The 14,374-nt window shown below is 45.3% G+C and overlaps 1 long non-coding RNA gene across 12 annotated transcripts; it reads left to right on the top strand.

Moving 5' to 3' along the window:
* Positions 1 to 7,893: 7,893 nt before the first annotated feature.
* On the top strand, positions 7,894 to 13,168 carry LOC119295527. Of its 12 annotated transcripts, none has more exons than XR_005144069.1 (11): positions 7,894 to 8,185; positions 8,695 to 8,777; positions 9,075 to 9,191; positions 9,719 to 9,821; positions 9,900 to 10,199; positions 10,339 to 10,380; positions 10,655 to 10,725; positions 10,815 to 10,918; positions 11,017 to 12,514; positions 12,602 to 12,708; positions 12,790 to 13,168. It is a non-coding gene; the product is annotated as an uncharacterized LOC119295527 (long non-coding RNA). The 12 variants fall into 12 exon arrangements; XR_005144067.1 differs by having other exon boundaries at positions 9,900 to 10,250; XR_005144064.1 differs by having other exon boundaries at positions 7,895 to 8,185; positions 10,278 to 10,380.
* Positions 13,169 to 14,374: the final 1,206 nt, after the last annotated feature.

The following is a 14,374-nucleotide window of genomic DNA, read 5'->3' as shown; positions in this document are numbered from 1 at the left end:
AAACATTAGAGATTATCTTTAGAATCTTCTGGTGCACCAAGCAATCGTCTGGAGTGAGGGGCTCTCCGGGAGAAGTATTTACGAGAACCTAGAGTTGTTAGCAAAATCGTTTAACTCGAATAGAATAGAGATCAGATTCCCAGAGTATAGACGCGGAGTAAAAGATCCTAATACCACCCAATTAGCGACGTGGGCCCGTAAGCCACACATCCATGTCAGTAAATCCGTTTTTCAAAGACTAGACTCAACTTCGGCCAAGGAGTTGGAAAAGGGGATTCCTACAGGCAGTCGGCTCAGATACCAACTTGTGGCGCCCCCGGTTCAATCATACACTAATCATACATGTAAATGTGTACGATCAAGATCGGGGACTCACGGGAAGATATCACAACACAACTCTAGACACAAATCAAAATAATACAAGCTTTATATTACAAGCCAAGGGCCTCGAGGGCTCGAATACATAGCTCGATACACAAGAGTCAGCGGAAGCAACAATGTCTGAGTACAAACATAAGTTAAACAAGACTGCCTTAAGAGGGCTAACACCAAAGCAACACGATCGAAGAGGCAAGGCCTCTTGCCTGGGACCTCCTAACTACTCCTGGACGTCGGCGATCTTCACATAGTAGCATCCATAGGCGGTGACATCTAGCTCCAGGGATCCACCATCTGGTTGCAATAACCGGAAAGAAGAAAGAATAGGGAAAACGGGTAGCAAAGCAACCGTGAGTACTCATCCAAAGTACTCGCAAGCATCAGATCCATACTAAGTATGCACTGGTATCAAATGGAACATTTGTATCTGTGGACTGAACTACATAATGCCATAATAGAGGGGGAAGGCCCAGCCTATCGAAGACTAGCATCTTCAAGCAGCTCCAAGCATCTTGCAGCATGTAGAAGAGTAAAGAGTAACATTTTAATATTTAACAAGCATGTTGTAACATCAACGCCCAGAGATCCTTCCCCGACTCCCTGCGGGAAAGCAAGCTCGGAGCCACATATCCATCACATATCTCATGTATCCATTTCTAGTTATATAAGATCCGGATACAAGTCTGAACGTCCATTACCGTGGACACGGTATTCGAATATATAACTTCTGTGCAGGGGTGCACCACGTTACCCAACACGCTCGATCACTCTGGCCGGACACACCTTTCTGGGGTCAATGCCCGGCCTCGGAAGATCAACACGTCGCAACCCTACCTAGGCTCAACAGAGAGGTCCCCACCGGTCTACATCCTATGCACTCCTGGGTCTTGGGCCCATCGCCCGCAGCACTCTGGGTCGTTTTGTGCAGGGTGGATACCAGCACCGCCTTAGATGGCCAGCATGATCCGACCGTGCCACAATGCTAAACTGGACGTCTGACAAAGCTTCAGTTGATACTACGACATCGAGGCCCATATCTATTCTCACGTGGTGGTTAGTGCGTAAAGGCCAGAGGCCAACTCAGAACAAATACCCAGACCTATAACTGCATTGGGGGCTTGCGGAGACGAGCAGAGACTCACCATAATGTGACCCCATCGCCCCGTCTGGTGGACTTACGGCAAGGGCCCAGACTGCCCGGTCGTGCCATGTAGAAAACTCGCGGGTGCTCAACGGGCCCGCCTGACTTTCACATCAACTCGCGGGTACCCCTCAGGGTTGTCCTGACTTCAACAATGATCTCAAGTAAAGTCAAGGTAACCGTGTGTCCAAATATCAAGGGGAAAACCCGAGGAATCACCCACGGAGGATTCCACTCGATGTAATCATCAAGGTGAACGTAAGAGGATCCACCCTCGAGTTTCACACATCAGGTGTTGCACGACAGCCGTATCAGGAATGGTGAAAGAGGAACCACCCTCATTGACGACGACCGAATAGCTACACTACAGAATTATCATCAGGAGTGCGTTATGAGCGATCACCTTCGGCACTCGATAGTAGCTCTGCAGAGTCGAGAAAGCTGAAGGGGTGTGATGTGATGTGAGGTGTCGGGCTCTGGTCATCGATCACCTTGATCGAGTCGTCAAAGATAAAGCAAGGGCAACAAGGACAAAGTGGGGGTCACTGATGGATCACTAACCAACCTATACTAAGCAGTTTAGGATAAGCAGGTAAGTAACAATAAGAAGGTTACAAAAGTAGGCTATGCATAAGAATAGGAGCAATCAAATACAGCAGCAAAATCTAATGCAAGCATGAGAGAATGGAATGGGCGATATCAAGATGATCAAAGGGGTGGCTTGCCTGGTTGCTCAGACAAGAAGGAGGGGTCATCGTTGACGTAGTCGATCATAGCGGCATCAGCAGCCATCCCGGAGTCTACCAGAGAGAAGAGGGGGGAGAAACAGTAAATATAAAGCAAACACATGCATCACAAAGCATAACATGGCAATAAGCGATGCTAGAGGCGACCTAACGCAAGGCTATATGATATTGGCGAAGGGGGAAAACATCCAGGAAAGTTTTCCCGGTTCCGGACGTTTGTCAAACAGATGAACCGGAGGGAAAGGTTTGATGTTTGTTATGCTAGGGACATGTGGCGGATGAACAAACCGCGTATTTGGATTCGTCTTGTCATTCTGAGCAACTTTCATGTACAAAGTTTTGCGATCCAAGCTACGGTTTATTTTCTATTAATTTTTCAAAGTTTTATTAATAATCTGAAATTAGTAGTTTTAAATTAAATGGAAAACAGGGTTATGACATCAGGATGATGTCAGCAGTCAACAAGGCTGTTGACTAGGTCAAACTTACATGTGGGTCCCGCTGTCATTGTCATAGCTTAATTAACATGTAGTTAGCAAGTTAATTGTCAGCATTAATTAAGTTAATCAAATCGTTAGTTAATTAATTAATTAATAGTTTATTATTTTTAACTAATTTTTACTTCATTTTCTCTTTTCTTAAATACTTGGGCATGGGCCCCATCTGTCATAGGCCCAGGGCCTAACGGGCTAACGGGTGCGGGCATGGGCGATGGGGTAGACGACGGGCGTCGGACCTGGGCGCGGCCAGCCGGGGCCGCGACCACGGGTGTCGGTGTCAAAACTGGCGGATCTCGGGTAGGGGGTCCCGAACTGTGCGTCTAAGGCTAATGGTAACAGGAGGTGGGGGACACAATGTTTACCCAGGTTTGGGCCCTCTCTATGGAGGTAATACCCTACTTCCTGCTTGATTGATCTTGATGATATGAGTATTGTAAGAGTCGATCTACCACGAGATCATAGAGGCTAAACCCTAGAAGCTAGCCTATGAGTATGATTGTTCTTGTCCTACGGACTAAACCCTCCGGTTTATATAGACACCGGAGGGGGCTAGGGTTACACAGAGTCGGTTACGAAGAAGGAAATCTACATATCCAAATTGCCAAGCTTGCCTTCCATGCAAAGGAGAGTCCCACCCGGACACGGGATGAAGTCTTCAATCTTGTATCTTCATAGTCCAATAGTCCGTCACAAGTACATAGTCCGGCTGTCCGAGGACCCCCTAATCAGGACTCCCTCAGTAGCTCCTGAACCAGGCTTCAATGACGATGAGTCTGGCGTGCGGATTGTCTTCGACATTGCAAGGTGGGTTCTTCTCCAAATCCCTGAGTACCTGTTGTAATGAGCAGTGTCCGGCTTCCCATTAATGTTGCACACCTCAGCTTCTGTACTTTAATAATGGCAGTCTCCACCTGTCGAGCGAATGCGAGAAGTTGGGTCATTTTTACATTTGCGACCCTAACCATGCTAGTAAATTGTCCATTAAAGAGACGGGGATCCTCAGATCCAAATCACACCATCTTCCCCAAGCGAGGATTCATCAGAGCGCGCCCGAAAAAACTATCCCATCATGGCCTGCCCCCACAGCTCCTCCTCTCGCTCCCACAATGCTAAGCCAGGTGATTGGGTAAAGTGCTCCGTATCCCACAACCGGTTGGTGGATTTGCAGACCCAGGTGTTTCTCCCGCCTGCATATCTCGTCCCCGTCCGAGGCCGGACTAGCCACTTATGATGGCGGGGAACAAGCAGAGAGTTTCCCCAACCCATCCAGGGGAGCGAGTATGCCTTGTCCCTTACTTGCTGAGGGGCCTCGGATTTCCAATCCATCTGTTCCTCCGCGGGCTCCTGGAGTATTACGGCCTCCATCTGCATAACTTCACTCCTGCCTCCATACTGCACATCGCAGGTTATGTAGCCCTTTTTGAGCTACTTCTGGGCTACGAAGCTCATTCCGAGCTATGGAAGAGGTTATTCTGCCTCGTCCCCCGCAATCAGGAGGGATCAATATATCAAGTGGGCGGAGCCGAAATATGGCACATCACCAGGACCGGATACTTGTCCGGCACTCCAAAGAAGACGTTCGAAGACTGGCCTTCGGAGTAGTTTTATTTAGAGGACGTCCCCCTTCCGGACCCTATCCGGATGGTTCTTCCTGAGTTTACCAATGCCCCATTGAGGAAACGCCGCAGCTGGCACCCCCAGAGCCCCCAGGAGGAAGATAACAAAGAGGTCCTTTGTCTGATGGGCAGGATAAAACGCTGGACAAATCTGTATTGACAATAATCGAGGTTATGTCAATATGCATAATGCGGGGGGTGCATCCACTTCAGTATCGGGGGCGCCCCATGTGGCACTTCAATGGAGAGGACGATGCCACCCGCTGCGGTAGGAAAGGTCCGGACTCCACCATTTGTATAAAGGAGAAGAAGAGGAGTTCATCTGCGTTAAGCCATGGGATGGGTTTTCCATGTACAACCCCCCAAGCTGGGTGAGCTGCTATCTTTTACTCAACTCCATTCCTTCCCGCATTCTTTCAACATGAAGGTTTACCTTGCTAATTCATAGCAGGAACTGTGAAAAGCAGTGAGGGAGGTCCACAGCCCGCCTCCACAACCAGAGGACCACAATCGGGCCCTCGACCCCGGACTTGAAGAAGATCCGGACGTATCTGTGGAGCTCGTCGACATGATGTTTTACCAGGCAAGTTGCGACGGTGCCTTGGTGGCCATCATAACCGACTATCCTGGCCTACTCCCAGCATCACATGTAAGTAAAACCGAAGTCCTAACTTCCGAGAAGGATCCCTTCTTTACGCCTTACCCTCCGCACACGTATTGCGCTTTATAGGGAAGGCCATCGGGGCGCTGTGCCGAACCTGCGGCAGCTCACCAACAAAGGGCGCCCAAGCCAGGTAGGTTTAAAAGGAGGTCGCAGGACCGAGACGCCGTCGTAGAGGTATGACTTAAAACCTGCTCCGTGATTATCGTCTTTTAAAATATAACAATGTCCCTTGTCCCCTGGCAGAAAAAGCACCCGCCGAACTATGTCCGGAGATCCTGCCGGCCACGCCACCACCAGCCGGACTCCAGAGCTGGACTCAAGGGAGGAGGCTGACATGGAGTAAACACCGGACGGTCATCCTACAGAGGATGCAGATAGAATATCCGCTACAAATTCTGAAGTGGAGAGCGCTATGAATCACAGGCGTCGACAGGCCGTACTCTGCGACCCTAATTTCTCCGAACAGGCGTTCAATGCCTTCAACTCGCGAGATGCGTACATCCGAGCTGCTCAAGGTGGGCTTGCTGGAGCCACAGACCTGTATTTAAAGGATATACGGGTAAGAAAAATATGATAATTATGTATATCAGTAGCCCTTGTGACTTGAAATAGTTGGCACAACTGATTTAAGGATCATTGTATGAATAGGTTCTTATAGAGAAGAACACCCATTTGTCTCAAGAGCTAGAGGAGTGCAAAGCCCAGCTAAGGGCCGCAGTTGCCGGAATGGAGGAATCCAAGAAGGCCTCACCTGGTAATACTTGTCTTGATCAAAAAGAATGTAATTTCGTGTACCAGTTAGTATTCGGCATGCTTGCAAAGCTAACAATAGGTTTTGTAGACAATCCCGGAGTGGATCCGGAGATCGTACAAGAAGATGAGCAACATGCTCAACGACAGCTAGAGGCTGGCGAGCGTGTGCTTACACGGGTTAGGCGAGAGAAAAATGATCTCCAAGATGCCAATACCCGGCTGGCGTTGAATTAGAAGATGTTCGGGCCCAGCTTGCTGACTCCGTGAAGGAGAATAAGAGGCTTCGACACGACATTTTTAGTAAGTGCTCGAACGAACTTTTATACATCTCGGCGAAGAAACGGGCTAACAGAGTTATGTCTGTAGGTATGCTGACAGGTCGTCCCGAAGAGGAAATGACTGGCTCCGCAGGCAATCTTCTGCAAGAACTTCCACAACTGCACGAACAAGTTCGGTAGGTGATGCAGGGTATTGCCCAGGCCTTGTGGCCATCTGCCTCCCTGCCAGGAGGCATGGGGGAGCTTGTGAAGATGCTCAAGGGAGCGTGGAGGTGCTTCCGATTATGGAAAATATCGGCCTGCCGACAAGGTGCGAGGGAAGCCTGGGCCATGGTGAAGACGCGATGCACCAAAGTTGATCCGAATCACATGGCCCAGGTCGGACCTGTAGGGTCAGATGGGAAAGAGATTCCTGTTAGTCTGGTATATGACCAGGTAGGATTAGCCGTAAAGTATTCCCAATAGGATTGTAGGCTAGACAGCCTGTTGGATGGTATAGAAGAAGAACTTAGCCAGTCTAAGTGACTGTGTACTTCAATTGACATATTTTGTCCCTAGCCGGATTGTAAATCATTTGTCATGGCGGACATTTTCGCTTCAACCTCCGGACCCGACAGTCCGAAGTGTATTCGAATACCTGCTCAGTTATGTAAACCGGGGTACGCGTGGAAACCAGACGTAGGGGTCATAAGTCCTTGAATAGACAAGTGCCCAACTAGTTATGTTATATTACATGCATAGTAAGAAACATCTTCTAGGGAGAATAGTTCCGTTAAGGGTTCCTTTCCCTGGGTACACATGCATTAATGTGCATGTCCGAACTGCGAGCAGAGACGCAGGATATAAAACATCTGGGGGTTTAGATTGTAAATAGGTAAAGAACATATTTTGTTCACCGACCGAATATTCCCTTAAGAACGCTAGCTTTTGGCTTCACCCAGTCTGAGGTACACGTCCGGCTGACCTGGCAGTAACAATCGCAGAGGTGCTCCCCTTATGCCCTAGCCGAACTAACGGGAACGTAGGACATACACACAGGAGCCATGCAACCCAGCTTGGCCAAAACTTAAGTCATATCAATGCATATAATGGCGAAAAAAGGTACATATGCAGAATGACACATATGTAGTGGCCATAAAGCTCGGAAGATAATTATATTAAGCTTTTGTATAAGACCCCCTCGATATAATGAGCACGCAGAGCGCGTCAAGATTGTGTAGTCAAGTCACAATTGAATCTTTTTAGAGCCATGAAAGAGGATATTTAAAACAAAACAGAAACTAGCCAACTCACCTCTAGGAGGCTCCCCCGATTTCAGCCTTCGTTGGCCGTTGGATCGTGGTCAATCTGGTCTATGACTTTGTTTGGGCCGTTAGATGCTCGTTGCTCTCACTGGTGGTTTTGACCACGTACTAAGTTCTCGTGCCCAATGACTGGTGGGCTCGTGTTCTATGCTTGTTGGCTGGGTGGATCGATCTCGGGTGGAAAAGGCTTTCGCCCGATCCCCGCGCGCGCTCCGCTCCCAATCCTGGTCGCGGGGGCTGCGCTAGAGCCCACACCCGCACCAACCCTAGCCGCCACACGCCTCCTCCCTCCCTCCCTCGACAGCGCCGCACCTCCTCCCTCCTTCCTGCTCGTCCGGATAGCCGCCGGCCGCCGCATCCCTTCTCCCCCTTCCTCCTCCATCCTCCTTCCCGCTGGCGCCGACGAGGGGGGCTCTTGCATGGATGGCCGGGTCTTCAAACCGGGGGTAGAGAAGCAGGGGAGGGACAAGAAGCCCGCGGTGGGGGTGGAGCGGCCGGGGGGGCAAGAAGCCGGCGGTGGGGGTGGAGCAGCCAGGAGGGCCAAGAAGCTAGCGGTGGGGTTAGAGGAGCAGGGGAGGGCCAAGAAAGCCGGCCGGCGGCGGCCGGGGCGGGCGCGGAGAGGGCCTATGCAGCGGCCGCGGGCGGGGCGGCGGCGGCCAGGGCCAGGGAGGACGAGGTTGCATCCATCAACGAGAAGCGGCCGATCCACCTGCGTGCCGTCACTGCTGGGATAGCGAAGGTCAGCGAAAAAGGTCATCGTGAGGGCACACCGCCGTCTCCCTCTCCCCTGGTGGCACCTCCCTATGTGAGCTCCTCCCTATCTTCCTGCTCCTTCACCTCCTCCTTCTCATCCCATGTATTTTAGATTTGTTTGTTCAATTTTACTCCATAGTGCTTGCACGCTCATGAATCTGGAAGTAACCCGCAAAAAAAAAGAATCTGGAAGTAGACATTTTAGTGTTTTTCCTATTCCATTATCTGCTTTTTTGTTGCTAAGAGTACAGTTTTTTTTGCATGGGGGATTAATTAGGCTGGTTATATAGAATGATAATTGCCTCAAATGATTCAGATTAAGAGTTCTGCTCAAGATATATGTGCTAGAGAACTAATTATTTTGTACTTGACCACTCTGCAAATGTTGAGGTTTGTCCTGGAATGGTTGGCTATGGGACTTTTGGTGGCAGTATATTCTTATGCCGACGACAAGCATTTGCAGGACGATTATGTGGTTATCTGTGGCAGTGTGCTCCTATCCTCCCCGCATCCATACTTCATTTTTGGAAAACTAATGATTTTGATTCCTGGATGTCATAGGTACCATTGATTGTGCCTCAGCTTCGTAGCCGATCTTCTATCGTCCATGGCATCAACACACAAATTGATAATGGAAACCTCAGGTCAATACCTCCCCTATTTGATTTCTGCGGCAGAGTGCTAATAACTTCTATTGTTTCTGTTTTTGGATAAGATTTGCATGGTATTTCTATCATTGGTTGATTGCTTGGATACTTTCACTATAGTAGTTGTTCTGCCTCATCTATCACTATCTGCGGGCTTGCTTTGATTATGTGTCTCCCAACTTTCTGTAACTAAAAAGCAGCCTCTAAATGTAGCTTGAATAAAAATGGAAATTTCAGATGACATGTACATGTAAGGATTCAGTTTTGTGCTTGTTGGTTTGGATGATTTTGCAGGTTTCTTCAGCAGCCTGGGGTTGTTAAGAAGAGGGTCGGGATTGCCCTGGGCAGATGCTTAAATTCCTGGATGTAAACGCACACTTGCATCCTACACAGGCCAAAATACTATTGGAGGTGTGTGTGCAGTTCTAATTTACTAACATTATTTTTTCTTTTACCACTGATTGCATCCAACAAATGAACTGTGTGGTTGCTTTCAGATAAAGATACTTGTTTTGCATATTTGTATCTAAAAGAAGCTTGCCCACTATTGTAAGTCTGACATTTTCTTGGTAAGCACCACAGAAGACGAAGAAGTCATCTTGTGCATGTTTTGTTGTTATAGTATATACTTCTCTTTTCTTTTTGGCACTTCCATGCTTAACATTGTACTATGTTTTACATGGGACAAAGGTAGAAACATTAGAGAATATTATTGATATACTTGGCGCAGTTGCAACTAGAATAGTTCACGGCTTGAGGCATGTACCGATATATGCTTTTTTTAGTAGCTCCATATATACAGGTCTTATGTTTGAAATGAAGTTTTCTCTGTCCTTTTTACATTTGTATGAGTGTTCAGTGTATCAAGTTCCAGTTGTCTGTTATCTTCTGTGTTTTCATTTCCTTCCATTAACATGGCATTATGTTTTCTTATTCAGCTTGCTTGTGGAAAAACTGGTTCTCGTTCAGTTATGCATGTCAGTCTGATAGAAGATGGACACCCCTCTTCAAGTTGGTTTATGGGCTTGCGGAGTGTGAGAAGTAAGTTACTACTGGATCCACTTTCTTGTCACTAGCCTTGCTTGACATGTTCATTTCTCACGCTACACTTACCATCAGACCCTTGATACGCCTCCATCCTTCGTCCCTTGCTCCGTGGACCGGATGTCGAGGGAGGGCAAGAGGCGGTGATATGCAGGGGTGAGGGAGATGGAGGCGGTGACCTGCAGCTCCTATTGAAGGGCAGAGAAGAGGGGGTGCTCGTGTGGAAGAACGGTTTTAGATTATCTCTTTACCTGTTTATTTCTTGTCATTGGTCTTGATTTCCTGATATACAATTTATCTAAAGACCACAATCTTCTAGATCTCAGAAAGAAGATTTAACCGAAGAATCCAATAGAAGATTTGGTGAAGAACAAGGTGACCAACTCTCTCTCGTGTGAATGTTCGTCTCTCTTTTGTAGAAAATTGGTAGGTGACCTCGTATTTGTGTTTCAGGTTACTTGGCTTCTTCTTTCAACCAATCTGTTAAAATTATAGTGCATTTTTTGTGGGGCAGGTTAAAGAGCCCATGTTATTTTTCTTGGCTTATATTCAGAAGGTACGATACAATGCTCTTTGGAGTCAAGATTTTTTTATAAATTCTGATTGTTGTATTTTTATTATTTATCAATTGAGGCATGATTGTTGTGTGCTCTTCTTGCTGAAGATTATCCTGGTGTTATTTGCTTAGTGAAAAAAGAAAGAGACGAATTGATTTGCATTTCTTATCAATCTCTTTTATAATTATTTATCTATGTAATCTCCTATTATTAGATGATGAAGTTATGTTTGCATTTGTTAGTAACTTTCGTGGATCATCTGCGCTTGTGCAGATTTTATTTCTGTACGCCTACAAGGTGTTCGACGAAAATCCCAGAAGGCTGGCAGGGGAAGAATGATCTATGTAAGCCATGTTTATTTACCTTACTTAGCAATTGTAAGGGTATCCTGTTAAACTACTTGCTGAAATTTTGTATTCTAATACTGGTAAAGGTCATCCGCAAGTAGAACATTCCAGTACCACTCTATCGGTGTTTGGCCTGAATCTGAATAACGAAATCTCATGACCCGGTTACACAACATAAGTTGGAAGTAATGTGAGCTTGCTTGTTTTGTTCTGCTTGATATATGTTGCCAAGATTTGTCTTTATCTCCTCTATGCGCCCATCATTTTCTAACCTCCTCTCATCATCAGGTATAAGGGGAGTTGCATCCCTGGTAGAGGTGAAGATCAAGGAGGTCGGCAAATGGGATGAGGTTGGGTGATGTTCACTAAGGAGGAAAAAGGTGCATGTCCCGGTTTTTTTGGTGATGGCAACGGCATATTTCCTTCAGTGAAGGAAGGAATTCTCTGCCGGAAGCTTGGCACAGGTATGTCTGAGCGTCTTATTTGTTAGTGTTGCTAGCTCTGGGAAATGCGTGCCGAGTGGTTGTTGGCTTGTTGCATGTATGTTATTGCTACATTAATTAATTAATTTTAGGTGAGAGAAAAGGTTTTTTGTTTCCTACGTCGTTGTTTCAGTTAGTAGTGAATATTGATGATGCCCATGAAAAATTTCAAGACATCGCTGAACTGTATCTCGTCATTTGACAACTTTGATTTCTGATTAGCGTGTCGATCCCCACCAATATTTATGTCAAAAAGGAAATTAGTTGTAATTTGAGACTTACTACACCAAAATTATTCTTTTAAACAAGGGTATTAGTGCGTGGATGGCAGATCAGGATCAGCCTCATAAAAATCTTATATTCCCTGAGGAGGTTCTACCACGTGGAAACGCTCAGTTTCATGGCATGATAGTATCTAAACAGAACGACCTTTTAGTTTGTAGATAACAAAACATAGAGTTAGATGAAAGACATATATGATTCACTTGTCACTGAAGAGAAATAATCACATCTGGACAAGCACCTCAAAATGTCTTTTTGTACAATGCCTCAAAGAACCACTGGCTACTGAAAGATACACATATTGGTTTCAGAGTTTTATTCTTCGTGTTCTGAATGAGCTGACAGGGAAGAAATCTTGGTTTCAAAGTTCTCTCTGTCAGTGGCTAGCTGAGTCTGGTCTACTTTTCTAACTTTGCTATCTGGCAGATATAGCTATTTGATTTTCCTATTCAATTAGGAAGTCTTTTGAGGAGGTTGAAATGAGTTATATTTTTGGCATGATTGATGGCTATTTGTATATTGAGTCATGTTAATGGTGTTCTTTATTTGTTCATGGGTCATATTGTTTGTTTAGTCTTATGGTTTAGGCGTTTGTCCTGATAGTTTTGATATGTGTATACAGTCATTTTGGAATAGGGTATGATTCTTTTTGGGTTTTTCATTCTACGCATTGGTTCTAAGAATCTTGATATCCAGCTGTGTTGTTGTAGATTTGTAAATTTTCGCTTGGGATCCATCAATTCAGTCATGTTGGAGTAGGCTATATGATTTTTTTAGTTCTGACCACATATCCTTCTTGTTTCAGTCTGTACGATATCGAAGACTGTTGATCTTTGGTCTGTTCACCATGGTTTCCTCCCTTCCTTGTTTCTGTTATGCTCTTGTGATGCTCTGCATCTGTGCTAATCCACACAACTTGCTGGTCTCCAACTTATTTTTTTTCTCACCCTCTACATTTGTGTATGTAGTTATGCATGCCCACTTAAAAATGAACGAGGCTAAGCTGCAGCTGCAGCTGCAGGGTACTATGTCTGGACTTGGCTTTTGATTTCAATTCGTCTTGCTTTTTTGTACTAAATCTTTGATTCATGCTTTTGCCCTCTTAATAGTATATCTCCTTAAAATACCCATGGTGTCAGACGTGTTTTATTCCACTACAACCAAGAAGATAAACGTGGCAGCTGAGCCTATAGTTCCTGCTGAGGAACATCCCAAGGTTACACTCCTTTTCTGCCATTTGTCTCCTGTATGCACTCATGTTTCTTTGATGTACCTGAATTTCTTATTGTTGTGTTAGGTTGATAGTGACACTGCAGATGGAGCTTCTCTAACCGCTATTGAAGACACCGTTGTTCATTTTAACCAGCCAAAGACAAAAGCGCTATTATGTAGGCATGCTTTAAAAACTAGAGTCTTTGTCTGGTCGAGGAGCCTTGCCAAAGCGTTAGTGGAATCTCTCCGAGTGGTATGAAGCATATTCTATGTACGTATCACCCAGAAGCAGATGATAATCATATAGAAGCGGAGAATTAGCCTTGCCAAAATGTTTGTCAAATCTTTGCTCGAGTAGCCTTGCCAAACTCTATGTGTTGTGTTCTTTACATGTTTTCATTTACATTCTCCGGTGTAAAATTTCCTTTTCAGTCAAACAAAATTTTCTTTGCGATTTTTTTGAACATAAGTTTTCATTCATGAAGTTCACTTATAGTCGCTCACTAGGCTTGGTTTCAGTTGATGATAGACGCCCTGTTCTGGGCTCTCCTGAATTAGCAAATGATGTGGTGGTGATTCACTCACCCCAATATCTGCCAGCTCTAATCAGGTCGATGTAAGATCCTACCGATGCAATATGGAAGGGAAGAAGACGGAGCCATAAACAAAAATGACTTGGTATATATCATATTTTCCTTGATAGCCCCTTTTCACTAGGTCCAGCCCAGCAAATGTCTGTCGGCCACATGAGCTCCGTGTGAGATCTTTAGCATTTGTTCTGAGATAAAGAACTCGGTTCTTTTACTCATCATAGAGCATCCAGCACAGCAAAACCCCAAAAGACCTTTAAACCATGCCTATATATCATATCATGCAAATTCTTGGTTTTTATTAGTTTCACATGCTAAAGTATATAGTTTGAACATAGGTATTCCTTATTTTTTCATGTAAAAGTTTTAGAATTATTACCCCGAGTGCTTGCTCAAACCCGAAGTTACTAACAAATGCAAATATTTCTTGTTATAAAAGTTTTAGAATTATTACCCCAGTGCTTGGTAAAAACAGGAGTTACTAACAAATGCCCACAACTAAACCAACTAAAACATGGATTTTTTTCAACGTGCACATGGATTCATTGTCTCTACGCCATATGCGCCGTATGCCCTTGCAAAATGAGACTATTTTCATCGACAACATGGCTATAGCGGGTCTCTGCGCCATTTGGCGTGATTCAGTTTTAGTTTTATACTCAGACATATAGTAGTTAGTGTTGTTAAGCCATACATAGTAGTATCTATAACTTGATGTTATCGTATCTTTCGTTCAAGATCTTGTGCAAAATTACATGCATATTTTCCTTTGCCGTAGACCCATGTTGATTTCTGGAACCAAATTTTAGTGGGTCTCTTGCAGGCGACGTGAAGGTGAGCCACTGTGATTAAGGAAATTACATGTATTTGTGTGGTTTGTTCCTGCTGTTCATCGGTACTACTAAATGCTATATAAAACTTATAGTTGTGCATAAAATGCCTTGATATGCAAATAACCCACTTAAAATAAATGGCTTGTGCCATCTGGCATTAGACGTTGACATGCACACTTTGTCGCCTAGGATAGTCTATATTTGTATTGCCATCAGTTATCTCATTTTTTCAATAATGAAAAAATTA

Source organism: Triticum dicoccoides, chromosome 4B (assembly GCF_002162155.2).
Source record: "Triticum dicoccoides isolate Atlit2015 ecotype Zavitan chromosome 4B, WEW_v2.0, whole genome shotgun sequence".
NCBI classification, from domain to species: Eukaryota; Viridiplantae; Streptophyta; class Magnoliopsida; order Poales; family Poaceae; genus Triticum; species Triticum dicoccoides.
The sequence above is the reverse complement of the archived record's forward strand: the minus strand, read 5'-3'. Positions and strand labels throughout refer to the sequence as shown.